Below are 18,596 nucleotides of genomic sequence, written 5' to 3'. Positions count from 1 at the left end.
ATTATTGTAACAGGCTGACAGGAACCTTAGCAAAACTGGATTTTCCTGTAGCTGTTTCATGTGGAAGAAGCCATGAACTCGATTGTCAACGGTGAAGGAACACACGAAGTGCTGCTGCTGGATTCAAAACCATCCGAGTTTGGAACATTAAAAAACAGTCGGAGATGATGGCTGCACAGTCATGGCCAAGGCAAGTTTGTGCTCATGCTTGACACAGACCCAGCTCTGTTAGCCAGACTTACTGAAGCACCAAACCAAATTTACAGTACCCACATTAAGAGACTATCTGAAACAGCATGACAGAGTTGACATTAACTTATCCAAGCTTTGTAATGAAATTAGTATCTACAAATTGATCTTATGATCAGAACTCTGAATCATGGAGCTGCAGCATTTCAAATCTGTTACATGGTACCTTAAGACTAGATTTACTGTACTGAGGTACAAAAAGCTCATGGTCCCTTTCAACAATCCGGATGCCAGGAGCAAGAAACTTCAGTGAATCACTTTCATTTTCCCTCCTATCTCCTTCTCATCCTATCTTCCCCACTTTTAATCACTGCCAGTCCTGTGGATGACAGCATGGATGAAAATTCATTTCACTAAAACCTCTCTTGTTCACCCATCAGCAGAGTACTGTCTGCTGGCATTAAGAGACCAGCACATTGAAACACAGGGTGGGCGTGAAGGAGGCTACCAGAGATCCCTTATGCTGAGTATCTGTTCAAACACAGCACATTTTGACTGCTGGAACCAGACAAGGCAGAAACAAATGCTAAAAGAGTCAGAGGACAACTTGACTAGGAAAGGGAAACCATACTAACAAATAAATTAGTATATTGGAAAGATGCATTGGGAAGAATAACTAGGAAACTGACCTAGGACACCTGCTTTTCTGTCATAGGTATTCCTTTACAAAAAAAATCCTCTGGATGTAACTTACCTTCTGACTCTAAAGCAGCTCCAGAGCAAATATTTATTCTCAGAGCTGAGTTACTCAAAAAGATTTCTCCAGTCTTCACTGTCATAATTAGCACGGTTTAAGGTTTAGTCTTTTACAAACACACAGGGCAGCTGAAGGTATCGAGCATAGTGTACGCCTGTGGAATATATCTGAGAAACCTGAGATGGCTGCTGGAGGCTCCTCGGGACTGGGCGTGCTCCAGGACAGACACATCTATGTCTGCCGAGTGACTATGTAAAAGGCGAAGACTGAAGCAGGACTGTAGCGACCGATACTGCAACTAACAAGAACCATGCCCTCAAACCACACATCTGAAGAGCCCTGAATGGCCCAGAGTAGCACTCTGCAACAGTGAGCAGGATAAGTAATGTTTATGCAGCACTTGGAAGTGACACTCCTTTCTCTAAGGTGCAGATTTTCTGAAAAGAATACTCCTGGCAGCTGAAGGAGGAGGAGGAAATAAATAATAAATTGCTCAAAGCAAGCAGTCAAACCATATTCAGATGCTTCAAAAGCAGGTAAAAAGCAACTTCGTTGCATAGCCTGATGAGACCTTCTCCTTATACATTTACCTGAATCTTAAGAGTCTGGAAGCACAAACATGAGTCAAGAAGAGGCATGCAGCTTCAACAAACATAATCCAAAGCCACGCCATGGAGAACACAAGTACATGTTCATAAGTAATCCAAGCGAGTTGTCACTTGCATGCATTTCCTACACCTACTGTTTCCCTGTGTTATTTGACTTCCAGGTGTCCATTAGCTGGGGCAGTACAGCTAGGTGGTGGCTGACACTCAGTGTCAGAGGTCTAGGAAAACCCTGGAGCAGAGGAACAATTCTGATCAACAGCTGGGAGGATGCATGCCCTGAGAGGTGGCATTGTTAAGAACGTAAGTTTCTTTTAGAGAATAATTTAAGTTTCCACCTGAGTAAGCTTCTATCCATTTTTTAAGACCATCTTTTTGATGGATGATCTAACAAAAAAAGGAGTTGATCCACCAATACAAAACGTGTCATGACCTTCCTTAACTTCCAGTGCTGAAATTTGACTTGCTTTTTTAAAAATAACCAGCTCTCTGGTTATCTCTCAGGAAGATACCAAGAAAGGCAGCTTTTATACATTTACTGAAGGATCCCTCTGAATGTCCTTCTCCATAAGACTCCAGACATTTTCTCCATGAAACTTCTAGCAGGTCAAATTAACAGCTACCTTAAAGTAAAATAAAACAGCCACTAGTTTACTATTATTTAAATGTTGGTTTATTTTTATTTTATTTTTATTTATTGATGGCCTGATTATATAAAACGTAGAGGAGCTGCAAAAGCCAGCATTTGTATAAAAGTTTTCTTCACTACTTCATAAGTTAAACCCATTTAATTGCAAGAACAGAATAATAGAAAACCACGTGGTTAGAAGACCAAAATAAAAAGGGATTCTATCATGGAAAATGCCAACCAAAAGTGACCACAGAAGTCACAGCTGAGAATCAAACACACATATGCTCCCAGTATTAACAGCTGAAGACACACAATTAATGAACAGTTTCTGGAAAGGTGTTTGTTCATCTGCCCAAAGTACTTCAAACACGTTAGAAGCTTGAGCCTATCGTCCAGTTACTCAGTATTCTTCCAAACCATTCCAGAAGCAGCAGAAGAGAACCACAAAGCAAGCATGAGAACAGGAGAAAGCTCCTTGTGATGGACCAATGGAAAGAGTTTGAAGTTAACCAGGCTAATCAATGAGAATATTGGAAGAAACTAAGTCCTCTCACGGCACAGAAAATCCTCCAATTAAAATGTGCTTTTGATAAGCTCTATAACTAGAAACTACAGGTTGAAAAATTCAAGTTAGTGTAGGTACACAAGCATGCAGGATGGTGAGGAATAAGTTATTTGGAATGGGGATCTGAATTCATTATCATCTTCAAATTAAGGCTGGTACCATTCTGGAATTTACACTTCAGTGAAAACGTAAGATCCTGAGTTTATTAAAGGTAGAATCTGGAGCATTTGGTACATCTCAAAATAAAGAAATCAACTACAGATTTATACAAAAACTTCACCCCATGCTATCTGTATACTTGCTATACCTTAATAAAAATCACATAGTAGTAGTAAGAGGTCTCACATTTGGCCCCATTTTCCTTCTAAAGCTAAAGGCCTGTTTGTTACTCTCATTTTCTAAAACTATCCCTACAGCTCTGGACACTAGATTTCCCCTCCCAGCATTCTTTTTCCATTTTATATTTTTGTAAGATAACAGACATACTTTATTCACCTTTGTAAAAGAGGGAAAGAAGTACAATTATCTTTAGGTCCTACATTTTTTGCTTGGGCCATAGCTGATGCTTCTTCTACCACACAAACCCTTTTTTTTTTTTTTCCTGGAAGAACCATTTGTTTCTATCTCACTGATGTATGCTACTTCAGGCTCCCTCCAAAATTATATGTAGTTTTGAAAGGAAAGGCCTCCCACCTGGAAAGGTGAAATAAATACAGTTGTCTACTTAGATTTGTTTTGGCAGACCTCTGTTTACTGGGCTGGTATCAGCCTAAGTTCTCTTCCAAACAATTTTTACAGCTACATTCCAGCTTTAATATTTAAACTTCTATTCCAGCTATCCTTTTGCTCAAGCTTGGTTATTTTGCTTTCTTTTTCCATCCTCCCTCTTCCACATAAAGTACCTTCCTGTTCACCAAGTTCTTCAGTATCACCAGCGTGTTTGTTTGTATATAGTTCATATTGAAAGCAAACAATCGTGCAGTTCTGTAGCACAACCTTTAGCTTTTCTCATGTTGTTAGTGTTCATTACTTGCATATTGTAGCAGATTGGGGATTCTTGTTCATCTGTTTATGAAGTGCACATCATTACAAAGACTATGTGCATACATACAGTTCCAAGTAGTTAAGCATTCAGGAAAAAAGCAGTCAGCAGAAGTAATGGCAGTAAAGAAATAATGGCTAGGTTTGAAGAGCTGTCATACACACAACAGGTATTGAAACTGGAGAGCAAGAAGCAGGTGGGTGGTCCCAGTGCTGCTGTGGGTGCAAAAATGAATATAGATGCCTGCTGGAGTAAAGGACCAATCTATAGCATTCTCTCAGGAACATCTGGATTGTGATAACGCAACTTTTTTTTTTGTTTTAAAAAAACTTACTGGTTTTAATTAGCACACGCTATATTTAAATTTTCAGTTTAGAATTGTTCCTCTCTCCTGTCGATAGCTTCCTATGAAGTAGAACTATACAAAAAAAAGACACTCAACAACCCCTCTGTAACGTTGAGGTTTAAGAACTTTAAATATGTTTTTATATTAGGTATCTTCAGAAGAAGGGTCCAGACAAACACACAGGTATAAAAATTGTCTCAGCAGTTACTGAGTTCTTCCCTGCATTTAAAGCACTTAAAAAGAAATAAGGTACATGCATAGCTTAGCCATAGCTGCTGAAGTAGCCCCATATGGTTTTACATGCACTAACAGACCTATTCAATAACCTAGAAAAGGTCTGAATTTTATAATATTTTTTCTGAATTCAGGAAGTTTCCAAAAATCACTGTCTCAAGATGCTGACCTCTACAGAACTTGAGCCACTACAGAGTGGAGCAGATATTCTGTACTACCAGGTATCTCCATTGGAATATGCCAGTAAAAAGTTAGCAAATAGGAATGAGCATAGCTACAAGTTAACATTCCAATCCTGCTATAATGCATGTAATACTTCTGAGCTTGTTGGACACTTAAGAGTGTATACAAAAAGAGATACAAGGTACCACAGCCTGACATTAACACTGTTGGTGGAGGTTACATTTCTGTGTCTCCTAACAGTCCTATTGACAATTTTCACTTACAGTGATGTTTGGTTAAATTTTCTCCTTGTTCTGAGCTTATTTTTCAAGTTACACCTAAAAACTGCACAAGCCTGACTATAACTGTGTACAACAGCAAGGAAAAAGCCCTCAGAGGAACAGCACCAGCTCTTATCCAATCCATTGAGAAACAGACAAATGATAGTAGCATAATGTTGAGCTTGTAAAACAGACTAAAAGGTAATTCATCAATGTTGCAGCATCAGCATTTATTTTCTCCAGGAATATCAAATAACTTAGCTTTCTGAAAAACTATGCCTAAAAGTAACAGGCACCACAGTTGGAAAAAAATAAAAATAAAATATGGGGAAAAAATGAACCTGAATTTATTTTCAACTGTTTTTTAAATCAGGAAAAAAAAAAAAAAAAAAGTATAATATGTTGTGTGTATTCTAGTAATTAAAACAAAATTAAAAACAACATACCATATCTTTCCAGAGCTGCAGAAACTTGTTCTTCCAAATTCTACAATGGACTTCTACAGTTCTTGTACCTATAATGCAAAACATTGCATTTCAGTTTTTGCAGTATGCTCTATACTACCAGGAAACTCATTGTTGCTTCAAGACAACGTATTCAAGAACAGCCATCCAATTGTCCATAAGTTCACAGCTAAAGGAAACATATACTTTCAAAATAAAGTACAACAGATAAAATACTTAGTATGTGAGGAAAACTGCAAAAGCAGAAAGTCCATACACAGCGTGTTCCCTATTCTTTCCTCTCCAGTGATGCAATCCAGTTTTATAATTCTGTTTATCCACTTCATTATAAATATCCATTTCCTTCTTCTCGAAGATTCTGGCAAGTTTTCTCCCCTGCCCTCCCCCTTTTAATTTTTTGTATCAAAGACACCAGTAATTATACCATGAAGAAAAAAAATCAAGAGAATTCATGAAGAGAACCACATTTTTGTCTTTACTGCTTAAGTTTGATAAGCATTTCTATAAAAAGTTCATTTTTAGAAAAGCTACAATAAACAAAGGACTTATGCCTAAACTCCAAACTTTTTTTTTTTTTTTTTTAAACAAACAAGCAAGCAAGCAACTAACAAGCACAGTAGAACCTAAGTGAACCTAAGTAACATAGAAATAGGCATATAATTAAAGAGCTCTACTGATTACTGTTTGGAAAGTTACTGATTTGGTGCAACGTATCACATTTTCAGTGCCATGAAATTGAATACTTAATTTCTTGGCGCTAGAACTCTTTTAAGAACAACAAATTCAATGTAGCTGATCCAGTCTGATTTCTGACACAGATCGGAGCGTCCCCAGGAAAGAAAACCTGATCTGGTTAGCTGAAGAGAACATTCAACTTTGTCTTGCAGTTGTCAAACAGAGGACCCATGCAGGACGAAAGGCCCAATTCCATACCAGGGATACGAAAAGGAATGACCCCGGAGAGGCACACTTGTGCCAGTTCAGCTCTACAGCACTAACAGTTAGTACATGACTTCTATATTTAAAAAAATAAATAAAATAAAACAGGGCAGCCTAAGTGTTCAGCGACACAAGATTCCTATTTCAACACACAATTACAATAATTATGTGGATTTATATATAATTAAAATTAATAACATCATGTTCATCAATGTGTCAAAAAAACATTACTAATATTCAGAAGAATAAATTTATCTGAACAGTGAGAGAGTAACATGCTTTTCCTGTTTGGAGGTGCTGACACTCCATACCACGAGCAGAAATCCAGCTGTTTTACACCGTTTTTCAGCACCAGCACGAAGAGTAATTGTACTTTCACAGTGAAAGCATTAGGCAAACTCAGCTAGAAGGTTTCTTACAAATGTGAACAGGATTTTCACATCTCATACCACAGGACTTCCAGCTTAAACTGTAAAATATGTTTATTTTTTATGCACACATTCTTGTACCCACCCAGAGCAACGCCATCTACACGCAATTCACTCAGCATCCCCTAAGGTACAAAGGCACCAACTTACAGCGAGCACCGAGTACCAGCAAAGAACAGCATGGAGAACAAACAAAAATACATTTATCAGGGATCTTAGGATTACTGCCCACAAAAGGAGACCAGAAAGCAAGGGGTCCCAATGGAACTGAAGCCACGTAGTTGAAGACAGTACAGGTTATGGCAGGAGCAAGACCTGAGTGGAGGAGATGGATAGAGAAGACCCACACACGTGGCTGGCAGCAAAGAGCAACTCCAAGAGCATGAAAGTGAAGCACCTGGACTGCCAGCTCTCCTTCCTCAGCCTTCCCACCACCAGCTACCACCAAGGCAAGTGAGGAGCTCAGCAGCCTGCGGAAAGGCTCCGTGAACACCAGCAAAAGGGAACGTGGGATCTGCAATGCTTCTCTAACGGGAATGAGAGTAACCTCACAAAATCAGATGTACTTCAACATTTACCTCCAGTGTATTTACTGATTAACACTAAGCCACAGCTGCTTAAAAAAGATGCAAATGGGCACGTGTGGCTAAAAGCAAGGCTAACGCTGCTGCTTCCACTCCACATGAAGAACCCTCGATCTGTCTCATGACCAGAGCCAAGAGTGCTGCTTTTTTGTGGCTGTCGTCACACATTTTCAGTAAGAAAAGGCTTCGAGTCGCACTGCACATTAACAGAGATGGCAAGCTACTGAATTAACCAAGTGTAGTGTACAGCACTGCAAAAATATTTAAGAATCTAATTATAAGTTATGAAAAACACTTTACAACTCTTGTTTCTTGCCTGATAAAAGATGTAAGTGTCACATCTATCAGGAGCTTGAATGATCATTTCTACCTTTTAAAACACACTGCACACATCAGCTGTCACAAGACAGGAACAGAAGAGAAGAATTTAAGCATGCTATCCTAAAGAAAATGGTAGGTGTTCTGCCTAGTAGTATAGATCCTCTCACACAATTTCAAATACGTAAGTTGAAGTAAGAATTTCTTCTTCCAGCACAGACATTCTTAGCACTTCAGTCAAATAAAACAAGCCTTATTGAAAGGAGGATGTTTGGAAGTAGATATTCAGGTCAAAAGAACCACGCAAACAGAGTATTTAATCACCATCTTATAAAGGAAAGGACTTAACCTTTGCAATCAAGAACCAGGGTTATTTCAAGTGCAGCAATACAGTCCCCTAAGAACTCCCCTGACCTCTGAACTGGAAGAATTTACAGTTCGCGTGGACAGCAAGGATGTATTTCCATGACCCACAACAGCCAAATTTTGCTACAGCAGTTTGAGCGAGCATCTAGGTGCTGCCACAGTTGCCAGCACGCACTGCTGTACCTTGGACTTTCCAAACAAAGAATAGGGCGCATGTGCGTGTTAAGCCGTGATAGTGGCCAGCATGACTTCGGGTATTAGATTTCACTATGATTTAGGAAGTAATCATCATTTGTATGACCACATTCAGATGAAGATGAAAGCATCATATTGGAAATGGAAATTCTCAAGCAGTGATAGATATCGTAAGTATTATCTGGATTGGTAGAAGGTTTTGATACTTTTTTTTTTTTTTGATACCAAGAAATCCCAACAAGGGTCCTCCAAAGGGAGGAAGAGCATGGTCATCTCTGTGCAGGAGACACGAACGCCCAGCCTCACCCCTACACTTTGACCTCAGTCAGGACAGCATCATTCCTGCCACACTACTACCAGAATGAGGAAAAAAACACATGGACTCAGCAGCAGCAGCAGACCAACGTACACCACCACCAAACCTAAACACCAGCTCCATGATTTCCTGCTTGTGAGCCCACTGGTTAACACAAGGCCCTTCATGACCAAAATTTCCAGCAGGTCCAAAACAGAGATGCTGTACCTTATAGTTTTTGATACACTTAGCTTGTCTTATTTCATTCTTTAGGCCACGACCTGCAAAATGACATCACGCAAGGATTTTAAGTATGTTCTTTGATACACTAATGAATATAACATGAAAAAAATGAGTAGCCTGCTTGTCAAGCAGCCAACAGGTACCTCACTTCCAGGTTGTGGTGAAACATCACTACTGTAATTCACCTCCGGTGTGTCCCATCCTTGGCATCCTACACAAGATGAGCATGATTCTTCCAGTACATAAGCACAAGAGCACGTTTGGATGGATGCAAGCAGTAATGCTCTTTGATGAAAAGCCTTGGAAAGCCACATAATACGAATATCCTTTTCAAACCACAAGATTGCAAAAAAGTCCAAGCCTCTGCTGCTCTACCTAGAAGTTCCTCTTACAACACACACACGCCTGCTCTAAGGAAATGCAAGTTGCTCCGAAAGGAGCAGGTCACCCCTCTTACCTAAGACAGAGGAGTGAGGGTCCAAAGGGAAGCCACCCATTTAGATCCACTCAGCTGAACAACCGCAGCTTCTCCTAATTCTTCACCACCCTGTAAAACATGGGTACAAAAATCCACGCGAGGCGGTGACAATGAGTATCAGTAAAGACTGATCTCCACCCCCTTCCTCCAGCCAGCAGTCTGCATAACACAGGGAAGCAGCTTCAACCTATTAAAAGTAAAAAGCAGTTAATGCTTCCTTTAAGAGGTTCATTCATAAGAGGAGTCTTTGTAAGATGATATTTAATTTATAACACAATTGTGCAATCAACAAGTTACTTTGTCAATACGATCTGCCACGGAAAGGTGGAACTATTCGAATTTAGTGATTTAAAGTCCAACTCATTCCTATGCTACATTGCCAGGCAGGAATCCTGGATGTAAACCTCACTTGATTTTGACTATTATTTTCAAACCTCTCTACTCTGAGGTTGTTTTCCTGAAGAAACATCTCCCCAGTTGGTACAGCTGCTGAAGCGTGGCTTCATTACAAACTATTACCTTCACACTGCCTTTGCTGACTTCCAGCTAACCAGCGAGATATATTGCGCACACTGCTGCCCAGATGAGCCAGCAGCCTCCCAGCTTTCGTTCACGGGCCATACGTCGTGGCTTCATGAGGCAGTCAGGTGCTGGCTACATATACAGGAAGTTCAGGCAGTAAATGTTAGTTAAGGTCAAAGTGTTTAAGGTGGCAAGAACAAAAGTCACTTCAAACACGCGATGTGCTCGTTGCTGTCGTCTCTGGGACACAAACATTTAAGCCACGCGTACAATGCTCTTGGGGCAGCCAGTTAGGCAAAGTAGGAGAGTAATGGAAATAAATACCAAATTTTAAATTATTTTGTATGGACCCTGACAGCGATATTCTTGCCCCTCTTCTTCCACATACAAATCAGAATTCGATTACTAACAGAAAGCCCTTGAACACTGGCTCTCCATAAAACTCATAGCTACCTCAAATATACTGGAGCCTTCAGGAAAAAAACAAACAAACAAACAAACAAGAAGAACAACATTTATCTTAAGGAAAATAAATAAAGTCAATATCAATCATTAACTGAAGTTCAGCAAAGATCTGGACTACGGTGACCAGAAACAAAGACTGACACTTGAAATGAGATGTATGCCTACATATTTTTGGAATTCCCTCCCTTTGTCCCTCAATTTCATGTTCTATTTTCACAAAATAGTGGGTTTTGCCTTCCAGTGGATGAATGCACTGGTGCAGGCAGAAGGGGAAAAAGACACTTCCTGCTTTTACAAAAAAATGAATACTCTCTGGACATTCCCTAAGTAAACTGAAACCAAAAGTAGTAGAGGCAAAAAAAAAAAAAAAAAAAAAAAGATCTTTCTTACACAGCAAAAACTACGATGCATATTTCAATAAAATAAGCACTTAATTTGTTCCATTAAAAGTGTCATATCATGTACTACACTAATTACTGCTTAACAAGATGTTATACACTTAAACATGTTTATATGTTTGGGACTACTAAAGATGCTCCTGCCCCTCCTCCAAATTCAGTGAGGCAGAACCTGTGAATTCATGGAAAAACTAACAAACACATCAACAAAGCACGCATTTAAAGTGAAACAAGCATGACTTCACACTACAGGTACGTATTTCATATATCTGAAGCATGTTTTCTCTTACAAAAAGTGAAGCTGAATGAAAACGAAGTGAACGTGCTGTATTTTCCTGAATTGATTAGCGTAGGTACAGTCTCAAGGTGCTCTAACAGACTCTGGCAAGTCCCTAGATATCTAACATGCAAAGTTTTAACTTCCATTCACACAAGATAATCATTGGCGTGTCTTTAAGAAGCAGCAGTAATTAAAAAAAGACTGAAAATTGTTTGCTATTAAAAAACGATCAAAACCCACACATTAGTTTTGAAGAAGCCCTGGATTGAGAGATGAGGCTTTGAAACTCACTGCTATGAAAAAGACAAACACCTCCACTATTTCAAGCTTTTTTTTTTTTTTTTTAAATACAGATGCACAAAGAAGTGGAAAAAAAAGTGAAATCATTTATTTTGTCATATAGCTTGGTGTGCTTTTATTTCTAAACACTTGGGAGAAACTCAGGTTACTGCAGTGAAGAGATATCAAACAGCTCTGGTAAAGAGAAAGAACTTATTAATTCTACTATGAAGGATGCCACATTAAACAGTAAACAGAGTGAAATGGGGCAGTCACAAGAAACACAGTATCTGTAATATTGCACTATTTTCATGTAATATTTCAATTAAAGGTGTTTTTTCTGCCCTGTAAACCTGAACAGTGGCATAGCTTTTTCTGCTGAGATTTGTGTGTAGTGAAATGACAGCACATCCCTGTCATGAAGACAGTAGTCATAAGCACTGCAAACTGCATCTGCTCTAAAAGGCAAACGCAGGTGAGGAAAACTACTGAATACCCACAGCAGCTTGGCGATGCACGCCTCATGTTTTCAGTCCAACACAATCACGAAACACTGAGTTCCACAGCACTTTCAGACAGGAAAAAAGTACCTTGAGCTGTTTCCACGCTGCAAGCGCACAGAGCGCTTAGTCCCACAATATTCAAATACTCTACCACCACCCAAAGCAAGTCATTTGGGAGACCTCTAAAGTACATTTTCCAGCTGCTTTCTTACTTTTTTTTCTTGCCATCACCTCCACCCTGCTCCCACCCAGCCTAACAGTACAGGTAGACTCGCACCACAGCTTTCTCCTTGGCGGGGAATTCCTCTCTACGTGGATGCTGCTAGCACGAATCTTTCAGGAACTTGATCTTTCAGGCCTCTCCTTTTCAAACTAGTTCAAAATACACATTAGATGCACTGACAACAGGCTCACAGGGGTTGTTCTTCCTTGCGAATCCGAGCTAAAAACCAGGTACAACTCCACGGCGACGAACTTTTTTGGCAGACAGGCAGGGGAAATCCCATCTGAGGAGCTGGATCTCAGGAAGCCTCAGGTCTGCCCGGCCTCCTGCCGAGGCAGCGAAGTTTCCACACGCACCCACCCCAGGCTGCGACAGCACCTCTTGCACGGAGGGACACAACATCAAAAAATAATTACATGAAGCGGAGAGAGGAGGGGGCAGAAGGCAGGGCGAGATTATGGATTATTTGAGGCAGAGTTGAGCAGCGCGTTTCGCCCTCTCGCAGCCGGATTTTAGGGACGGGCACGAGGCCTCCCCCCCCCCCCCAGCTCCTTCCCTTCCCCTTCCCCTCCCCACCGCGGCCCTGCCCGGCGCTACCCACCTGGGCCTGCTGCTGCTGCCGCCACCGCCGCCGGCCGGGCTCATGCGGGGGCTGCGGGCGACGACGCTGAGGAAGGAGGAGGAGGAGGAGGAGGAGGAGCCCCCGAGGCCTGTGCAGGGGAGGAGGGCCGGGGCGGGCCGCGGGTGCGCCGCCTGTCGCCGACGGGCTCCTCGCTCTCAGCCCGAGCCCCGCGCCGCCATCTTGGGACCGGCGGAGGGGGGAAGGAGGAGGAGGAGGAGGAGGACCCGGCGCGTCCCGGCGTGCAGCGCGCGGGGAGGGGGGGAAACAGGGGAAAGGGGGGGGCGCGCTAGCAGCGCGGTGGGATCATAGAGTCGCAGCGCCTGCGTGCTGCGAGGGAGGGAGGCGGTCGCGGCCATGTTGGGAGAGGGCAAAGATGAGGGGAGGAGGGGATGGGTGGGGGGGATTGTGCGCAAGCGCTGATGGAGGGGGAGGGGAGGGGGGGGGGGTCACTGAGTTGCTCGCTCGCAACCCGGTAGACGAGGTGGTTAAAAAAAAAAAAAACACACCTAATTTGGGGCCACAAACGCTTAAAATATTAAAATAAACCCTTAAAACCATGAAAATGCATTCTCAAAGGCGTGAAATCGAAGCCAAATCTTTACCCTGCGTGTGTGTTTAAGAGCTTTAATAAAACGCAGCTCTGTTGCCGTGTTTGAACTCACTATTTCCCGTATTTAGCCCGAATTTTTAAAATTTCTCACGTGAGAGATTTTTGGAGCAGCACACCCAGCCCTAGCACCTCCAGACATATATATGGGGTATGAATCCTGAGCGAAATGCCCTCGGGCTTCAGCATGGTCCCAAAGCGGGGTGCGTCGCTGGGCTCGAGCCGGCATCGTGCCTCAGTGCTCCTCTAAAACTGCTCACTAAAACACGCAGAGTTTGTGTCTGGAAGCCCTCTGCCACCCAGTTGCCAAACCTGCCAGTTTTAATGAGTAAAATAGCAGGCTGAGAATAACGTTTATTGTGCCACGAGCTCCCCTGTCGCCCCAGAAATAGTAACACAAAGCAAATGATCTGTGAGATGTGGTCCCTTCCTGCTTCCCCTTAGCCCTGCTGCAGTGCCCCCGTGTCCAGTCCTCACCCCCTGCTTGGCTCTGCGGGTGTTACAGGGAGCCAAGTCACGGGCTAAAGTCCAAGCAAACACCATCGTCTGCTCTCCCCTTGCCCACAGAGCCAGTCCTCTCATCGCAGGCCTACTCAGCCTGCTCAGGCATTATTCATTTTCAGCACATCCATGCTGGCTCTTCCCACCCTGCAAATAACCTCCCAAAGTTTTGGGTGAAGCCTATCAGCCCTAAGACCCCCAGATCTTCCTTGCCTTTGATCCCTGGTCACCTCCTGTGAGCATCACAATCTTTCAGAGACGGTAGAAGGTGGCCTTGCAGTGATGTTGGCCACCTCTCCGTTTGCTTGGTTGTTTCCCATCTGATCCTCTGAGCTTTTATATGCACACTTCAAGTCCTGAATAACTCCATCCTCCTCTGCTGTGAGCAGCCCCTTATCTCCCCCAGGCTTTGCTGCTACCCACAGAGATCTGGGAACCCCAATAGCACACCTTGACAGTAACAACAGCACCGATGTAGTCTTTTCTGGGTGCTCTGCCACATCAGTCAGCAAAGCCACAATTTCCTTAGGCCTCCTTTTGCTGCTGATGGACTAATAGATGCCTTTATTGTCCTTCACAATCTTCGACACTTTTGATTCCAGCCTGGCCTTGGCCTTCACAATGTTGTTGCACATTTAGGTGGTGCTCCTAAAGTCCTTGCTGGGATCTGTCCTACTCAGTCACTGCATGAGACCTTCTCTGCAACTTTTTGGAGGCCTTTGGTCATCTTTGAATTTTCCTACAACCTTGTAGCAGGAAGGAGGAGGACTGCTCTAAATATCTAGGATAGAGATACCATGGGTTTATACAATGAAATGATCATTTTATCCTTTTTTTCTTTCCAAATAGTTTCTGCCACTTCTTTTCCTTTTTTTTTTTTTTTTTTTTTTTTCTTTTTTCTTTTTATTTTTTTTCCCTCTTTCAGATCATCAATTTTTTTTTAATTTTTTTTTCCTGTGGAACTATTGACTGCAATCCTGAGATCTTGTCCTGAGTTAGTAATGGTCATCTCATGGCCCATCACTGCTCTGAGGTAGTGCTTAGAAGTTTCACAGGTTTTCCTCTGAAGAAACAAGACCAATATTTCTTAGTCCACAAATGAGATTTTAAGAAAGAGGCAGATGACAGCAGGCAGAGGAAACGTGCAGTATAGAGCCAGCTGATGTGGATGGTGTGGGTGGAGGTGCTTGTGTACTGCACTGACTGCATCCAGAGGTATGGGAAAAGCTTCTCTGAACAGACCATGGATGGGAAAAGTCTCAGCCTTGCTTCTGGTTCGAGGAGGTGTGGGACAAATCTTCTTGGCTGTGGACATACAAAGGACGATACATCACGGAATATACTTTGAGCAAATTGTTCTGTAGCAGTAGTGCACGGATGACCAAGCTGTGTGATGGATTTTGCTTTGATTTCTGCTAGGGATAAATTGCTACTTTGGGGGAAGTACTAAATCATCGTTAGGTTTTATATCACGTATTTGAAACTTTTTTTACACTGGAGTAGCTTGACTTGCCATTGATAACTATGGCCATTGGCATCCCCAAGCTGTTTCTGCTAGGAGGGGGATAATTGTACTCTCCTGCCTCATTTAAGTATTTTAAATATTCCACAGGGCTCGAGTATTGGGGCATAGACATGCTTTTGCTGCCTTGAGTGCTTTCAGCACTGGCATAGCCAGCTGGTGGAAAGCAACAGTATCTTCCCAGCTGAGCAAAGCCTGAACTTGGAGAAATGTGAGTGGAATTCCCGGTGGAGAAGCTGCTGCTGCCTGCTCCTCACTAAGCTGTGCTGCAGCTTTTGGCATGGGTGTGGGCTGCAGCTGCGGGGAACAAGTGCTTTGGCTTCCAGCGAGCCCCTCCACAGACAGGCTGCAGCGAGGTGCTTCAATTACCTGATGCAAATAGTGCTAGGTTAAAATATAAAAACAATTACAGCTAATAACCTGGTGGCTATGTAGAAGCCCTCTAGAAAACCTATTTTTTAGCGTCTGAACATTTGGAAATAAGTGTCTTTTCTTAACTGCTGGAGAAGAACATTAACAATCTGCCTTGTACACAGGTTGTATGGAATAGGCAGTGGTTTCCAGCAGGAGGAAAAGGAAAAATTTTCATTAAAAATAGCATTCCAAGCCCAGTTCACCATTCATGTCTGATGCTGGAGAAATGCCATCGTGAACCAGGTCTGCTGCATATTAATTTCAGTAGAGGTTGATGTCTCACTTTGGAGCTTTGTAGAAGAAAGTTTCCATGAGAGCTGGCTTAGTGAACATAGGCAGAACGCTGCATGTATCCCTTTTTCATTTCATGTGAAAACCCCAGTACAAAGGACTCGATAATACTCTTTTTTTATGTTGATTTCAAAGAATTATCAGAGTGAAAATGAGATCTTGAAGCCTTGTAAGTGTAACCCCTTAGATGATAGGCATCTTTTTGTGAGCTGTCTAACTTAGTTAATCCTCTTTAGACAGAAAAAATACACTGAAGTGTTAAGAGCCTTTGGGAGCCAAGCCAAATGCTTCAGCTTGCTGATAGCTGAAGACTTTATGCCTCCCTTTGCAGTTAAAAGGTAAGGAAGGGGAAAAGATGGTCACTAACATAAGGAAATAGTGACTTAGAGCCTCGTATGGGTAAAAGGGAGATAAAAAAATCTCTGCAGTGACTGGGTGACAGGGGTGGAAACATAGGTTGTTACTGAGGTAAGAAGTGATGGTCTGTCATCTCATCTGCTCCTCTCTTTGTCCCTAGAGGAAATTTGGAGATGGGGACAACACTCGACTCAGATCTCCTCATTTTCAGTGCAGACAGAGAGACTTGAACTCCTAAGGCTGTCTATAGGGGAGTGCAAGTCGGTTGGCGTAATGCAGCGTAATCCTTAGCTGAAGGGGGAGATGAAGCCAAGACAGCATGGTGGAGGTAGCATGGTGAAGCCACCCTTTGCCACTTGCAGTAAACGTGACCCTCCTTGTGCTAAGAGCTGTGGTAAAGCTCTCGGTAGAGTAGGATGTGAGTGAAGCGTGTGGAAATAAGGAAACAGGCACTTCACTTTTCAAAGTCCTCTGGAGACTGGCCAGACGTGTTTCCCCCACATCCCGCATGCTTTTATATAGATGTGGTTTTATGCCAGCGTTAATTTTTAATGTCTGAAACTAGTCTTAGCTTTTATTATTGGTTTGGCATGGAGGAATATCATGGAGAATACTTAAACGCTGCCAGGTTTAAACGCTGCTCTTTTTATTTGTGAGACATAGAAACGTTGGTCTGAAAAATACAGAAGCTCAATGCAAGCAATACAGAGTAAAGTTTGATTCCTTGCCTCTACTCAACACTTGTGTCAGGCGTGCTTCCGATTACCTTAAATTCCCACTGGAGGAGGGAAAAGTGAGGGATGCTTAGTGAGCAAGCTAGCAAGAGTGGTGTTTAATATTTCATTCTAGGACCTGAGCTACTTACCTCTGCTTCTTCATTTTAACCTGAAGGATTTATTTTTTCCATAGGCATTTCTGAAAGGCGGTGCACACTTCTGAGTCCTGAAACACATACCTGTTCATACCTTCTTCATGCTGACTGGTCTCTTAGCTAAGGTATGACGTGGAGGTTCACGCCACCTTGAAGTCCTTCCCACTTCTGCCTGCAAGGCTGGTCTTGACCTGTGACAGTGTTTCAGTTCCTCTCTGCAAGATGAGGGAGCTTTCCCTCTGTGCTTCACTGCAATTCGCCCAGCAGGGCAGAGGCTGCTTCACCCAGCACAGTGGCATCTGGAAGGAAATACAGTGCAAGGAGAAGCAGCTCATGCTCACCTCTTCATCCCCAAGTCTTTGTGTTGACCATCTTTCTGCTCACCTCATGCTGACCTTGTTCAGTCTCCTTGCAGGGTCAGATTGTGGACACAATCATTCTTCCCTGTGAAGTGCAGGGCTGGTGCTGTAGGTTTCCAAAATATTCTTTGGTCACCTCTGCAGATGAATTGGAAATGCTCTTTTCTGCCACTATCATTTTTTTTTTTTCTTTGTGCTATGAGGATGCCAGCGCTGCAGGTATTTCCAACCCATTTTTTCCCTGCCTTTTTTCTCTCTGCTGTGCTTACACTTCTATACCTTCACAGCCCGGCCTGAGCTCCCGACAGGTCGTCCAGTCTCAGAAAGAAGCCTTTGAGTGGCTGCAGTAGGTTGTGAAAGATGCTCAGAAGCAATACTTCTGTTTACTCAGAGATTTCACGGGGCGATCTCAGTGGCTTCTGCAGCACACAGCTGAAACTGTCTTGCATCACACAGCTCTGCAGGTTTGGGTTAACTCTCGTTTCAGTTGTAAACGAGAAGCCTGACTGACACAGCTGTTTTCCTGACCACATGCCTACATTATTTTTCCTAGATATATATAGAAGCCTGACATGCTGAGCAGAGCAAAATGACTTTGTGCAATTAATGTGACATGCTTAATAATGCCTGGAAGGGTGCAGGCATCCACATTTATCAACCTGCCACAGCTAAAAAAAAATCTGCCGAGCAATCCCAGCACAAACACAGCACAGGTTTTCCTAAAACAAGGGACAACACAACGCCCAATTGGTAATATTGCTTTTGCGAAGAGACACTGTATTTTTCCAAGAGAAGCTTATGTCATGCCAGCAACTCACTTTGCCCTTGTGTTATACTACATGGTGCTAAATTCAATTTTTTTTTTTTTTTCCCTTTGGCATTTTAATGTCATAATTACTTTCCTATTTAAACAGCTTGATCCTTGAATACAAAGCATGGTTTGGTTAATAGCACTGCAGCAGCACTTTGGTGAAATCAGGTCCAACTTGCTATCCATATATATATATTTTTTTCCAGTCAATAAATGATTTTCAAAAGGTCATCCTGACATAATTGAAAAGTTGAAGGCTTGAGTAATTAGCACAGAATATGCAGCTTTCCACACCTGGTGCTTTTGGTACAGCTGCATTAGTAATACTGTTGTCTGGGGAGGTTTTAATTTGGAAAGGAGGGTGCTCCTGAAAGGTGTCTGCTTGAAAACAAACCCTTATTTAGCATAAGAAACAGTGTCAGCCACAGCTCCAGCTTGCCTTGGTTTGG

At 42.4% G+C, this 18,596-nt stretch overlaps 1 protein-coding gene across 2 annotated transcripts in view; it reads right to left on the bottom strand.

The window, feature by feature from the left end:
- Positions 1-12,412, bottom strand: part of UBE3A (ubiquitin protein ligase E3A) — a 48,762-nt gene extending 36,350 nt beyond the window's left edge. The window contains exons 1-2 of one of the 2 annotated variants that reach the window (XM_032187799.1): positions 12,394-12,412; positions 5,259-5,326 (exon numbers count right to left, since the gene is read on the bottom strand). The gene's annotated coding sequence lies outside the window, so the exon portion shown is untranslated. Of the gene's footprint in view, positions 1-5,258; positions 5,327-9,101; positions 9,182-12,393 lie in introns of those variants that run through there. The other variant, XM_032187790.1, reaches the window with a different exon arrangement.
- Positions 12,413-18,596: the final 6,184 nt, after the last annotated feature.

This window comes from Aythya fuligula, chromosome 1, assembly GCF_009819795.1.
Source record: "Aythya fuligula isolate bAytFul2 chromosome 1, bAytFul2.pri, whole genome shotgun sequence".
Taxonomy (NCBI): Eukaryota; Metazoa; Chordata; class Aves; order Anseriformes; family Anatidae; genus Aythya; species Aythya fuligula.
Note: the sequence above shows the minus strand (reverse complement) of the source record. Positions and strands in the feature narration are given on the sequence as shown.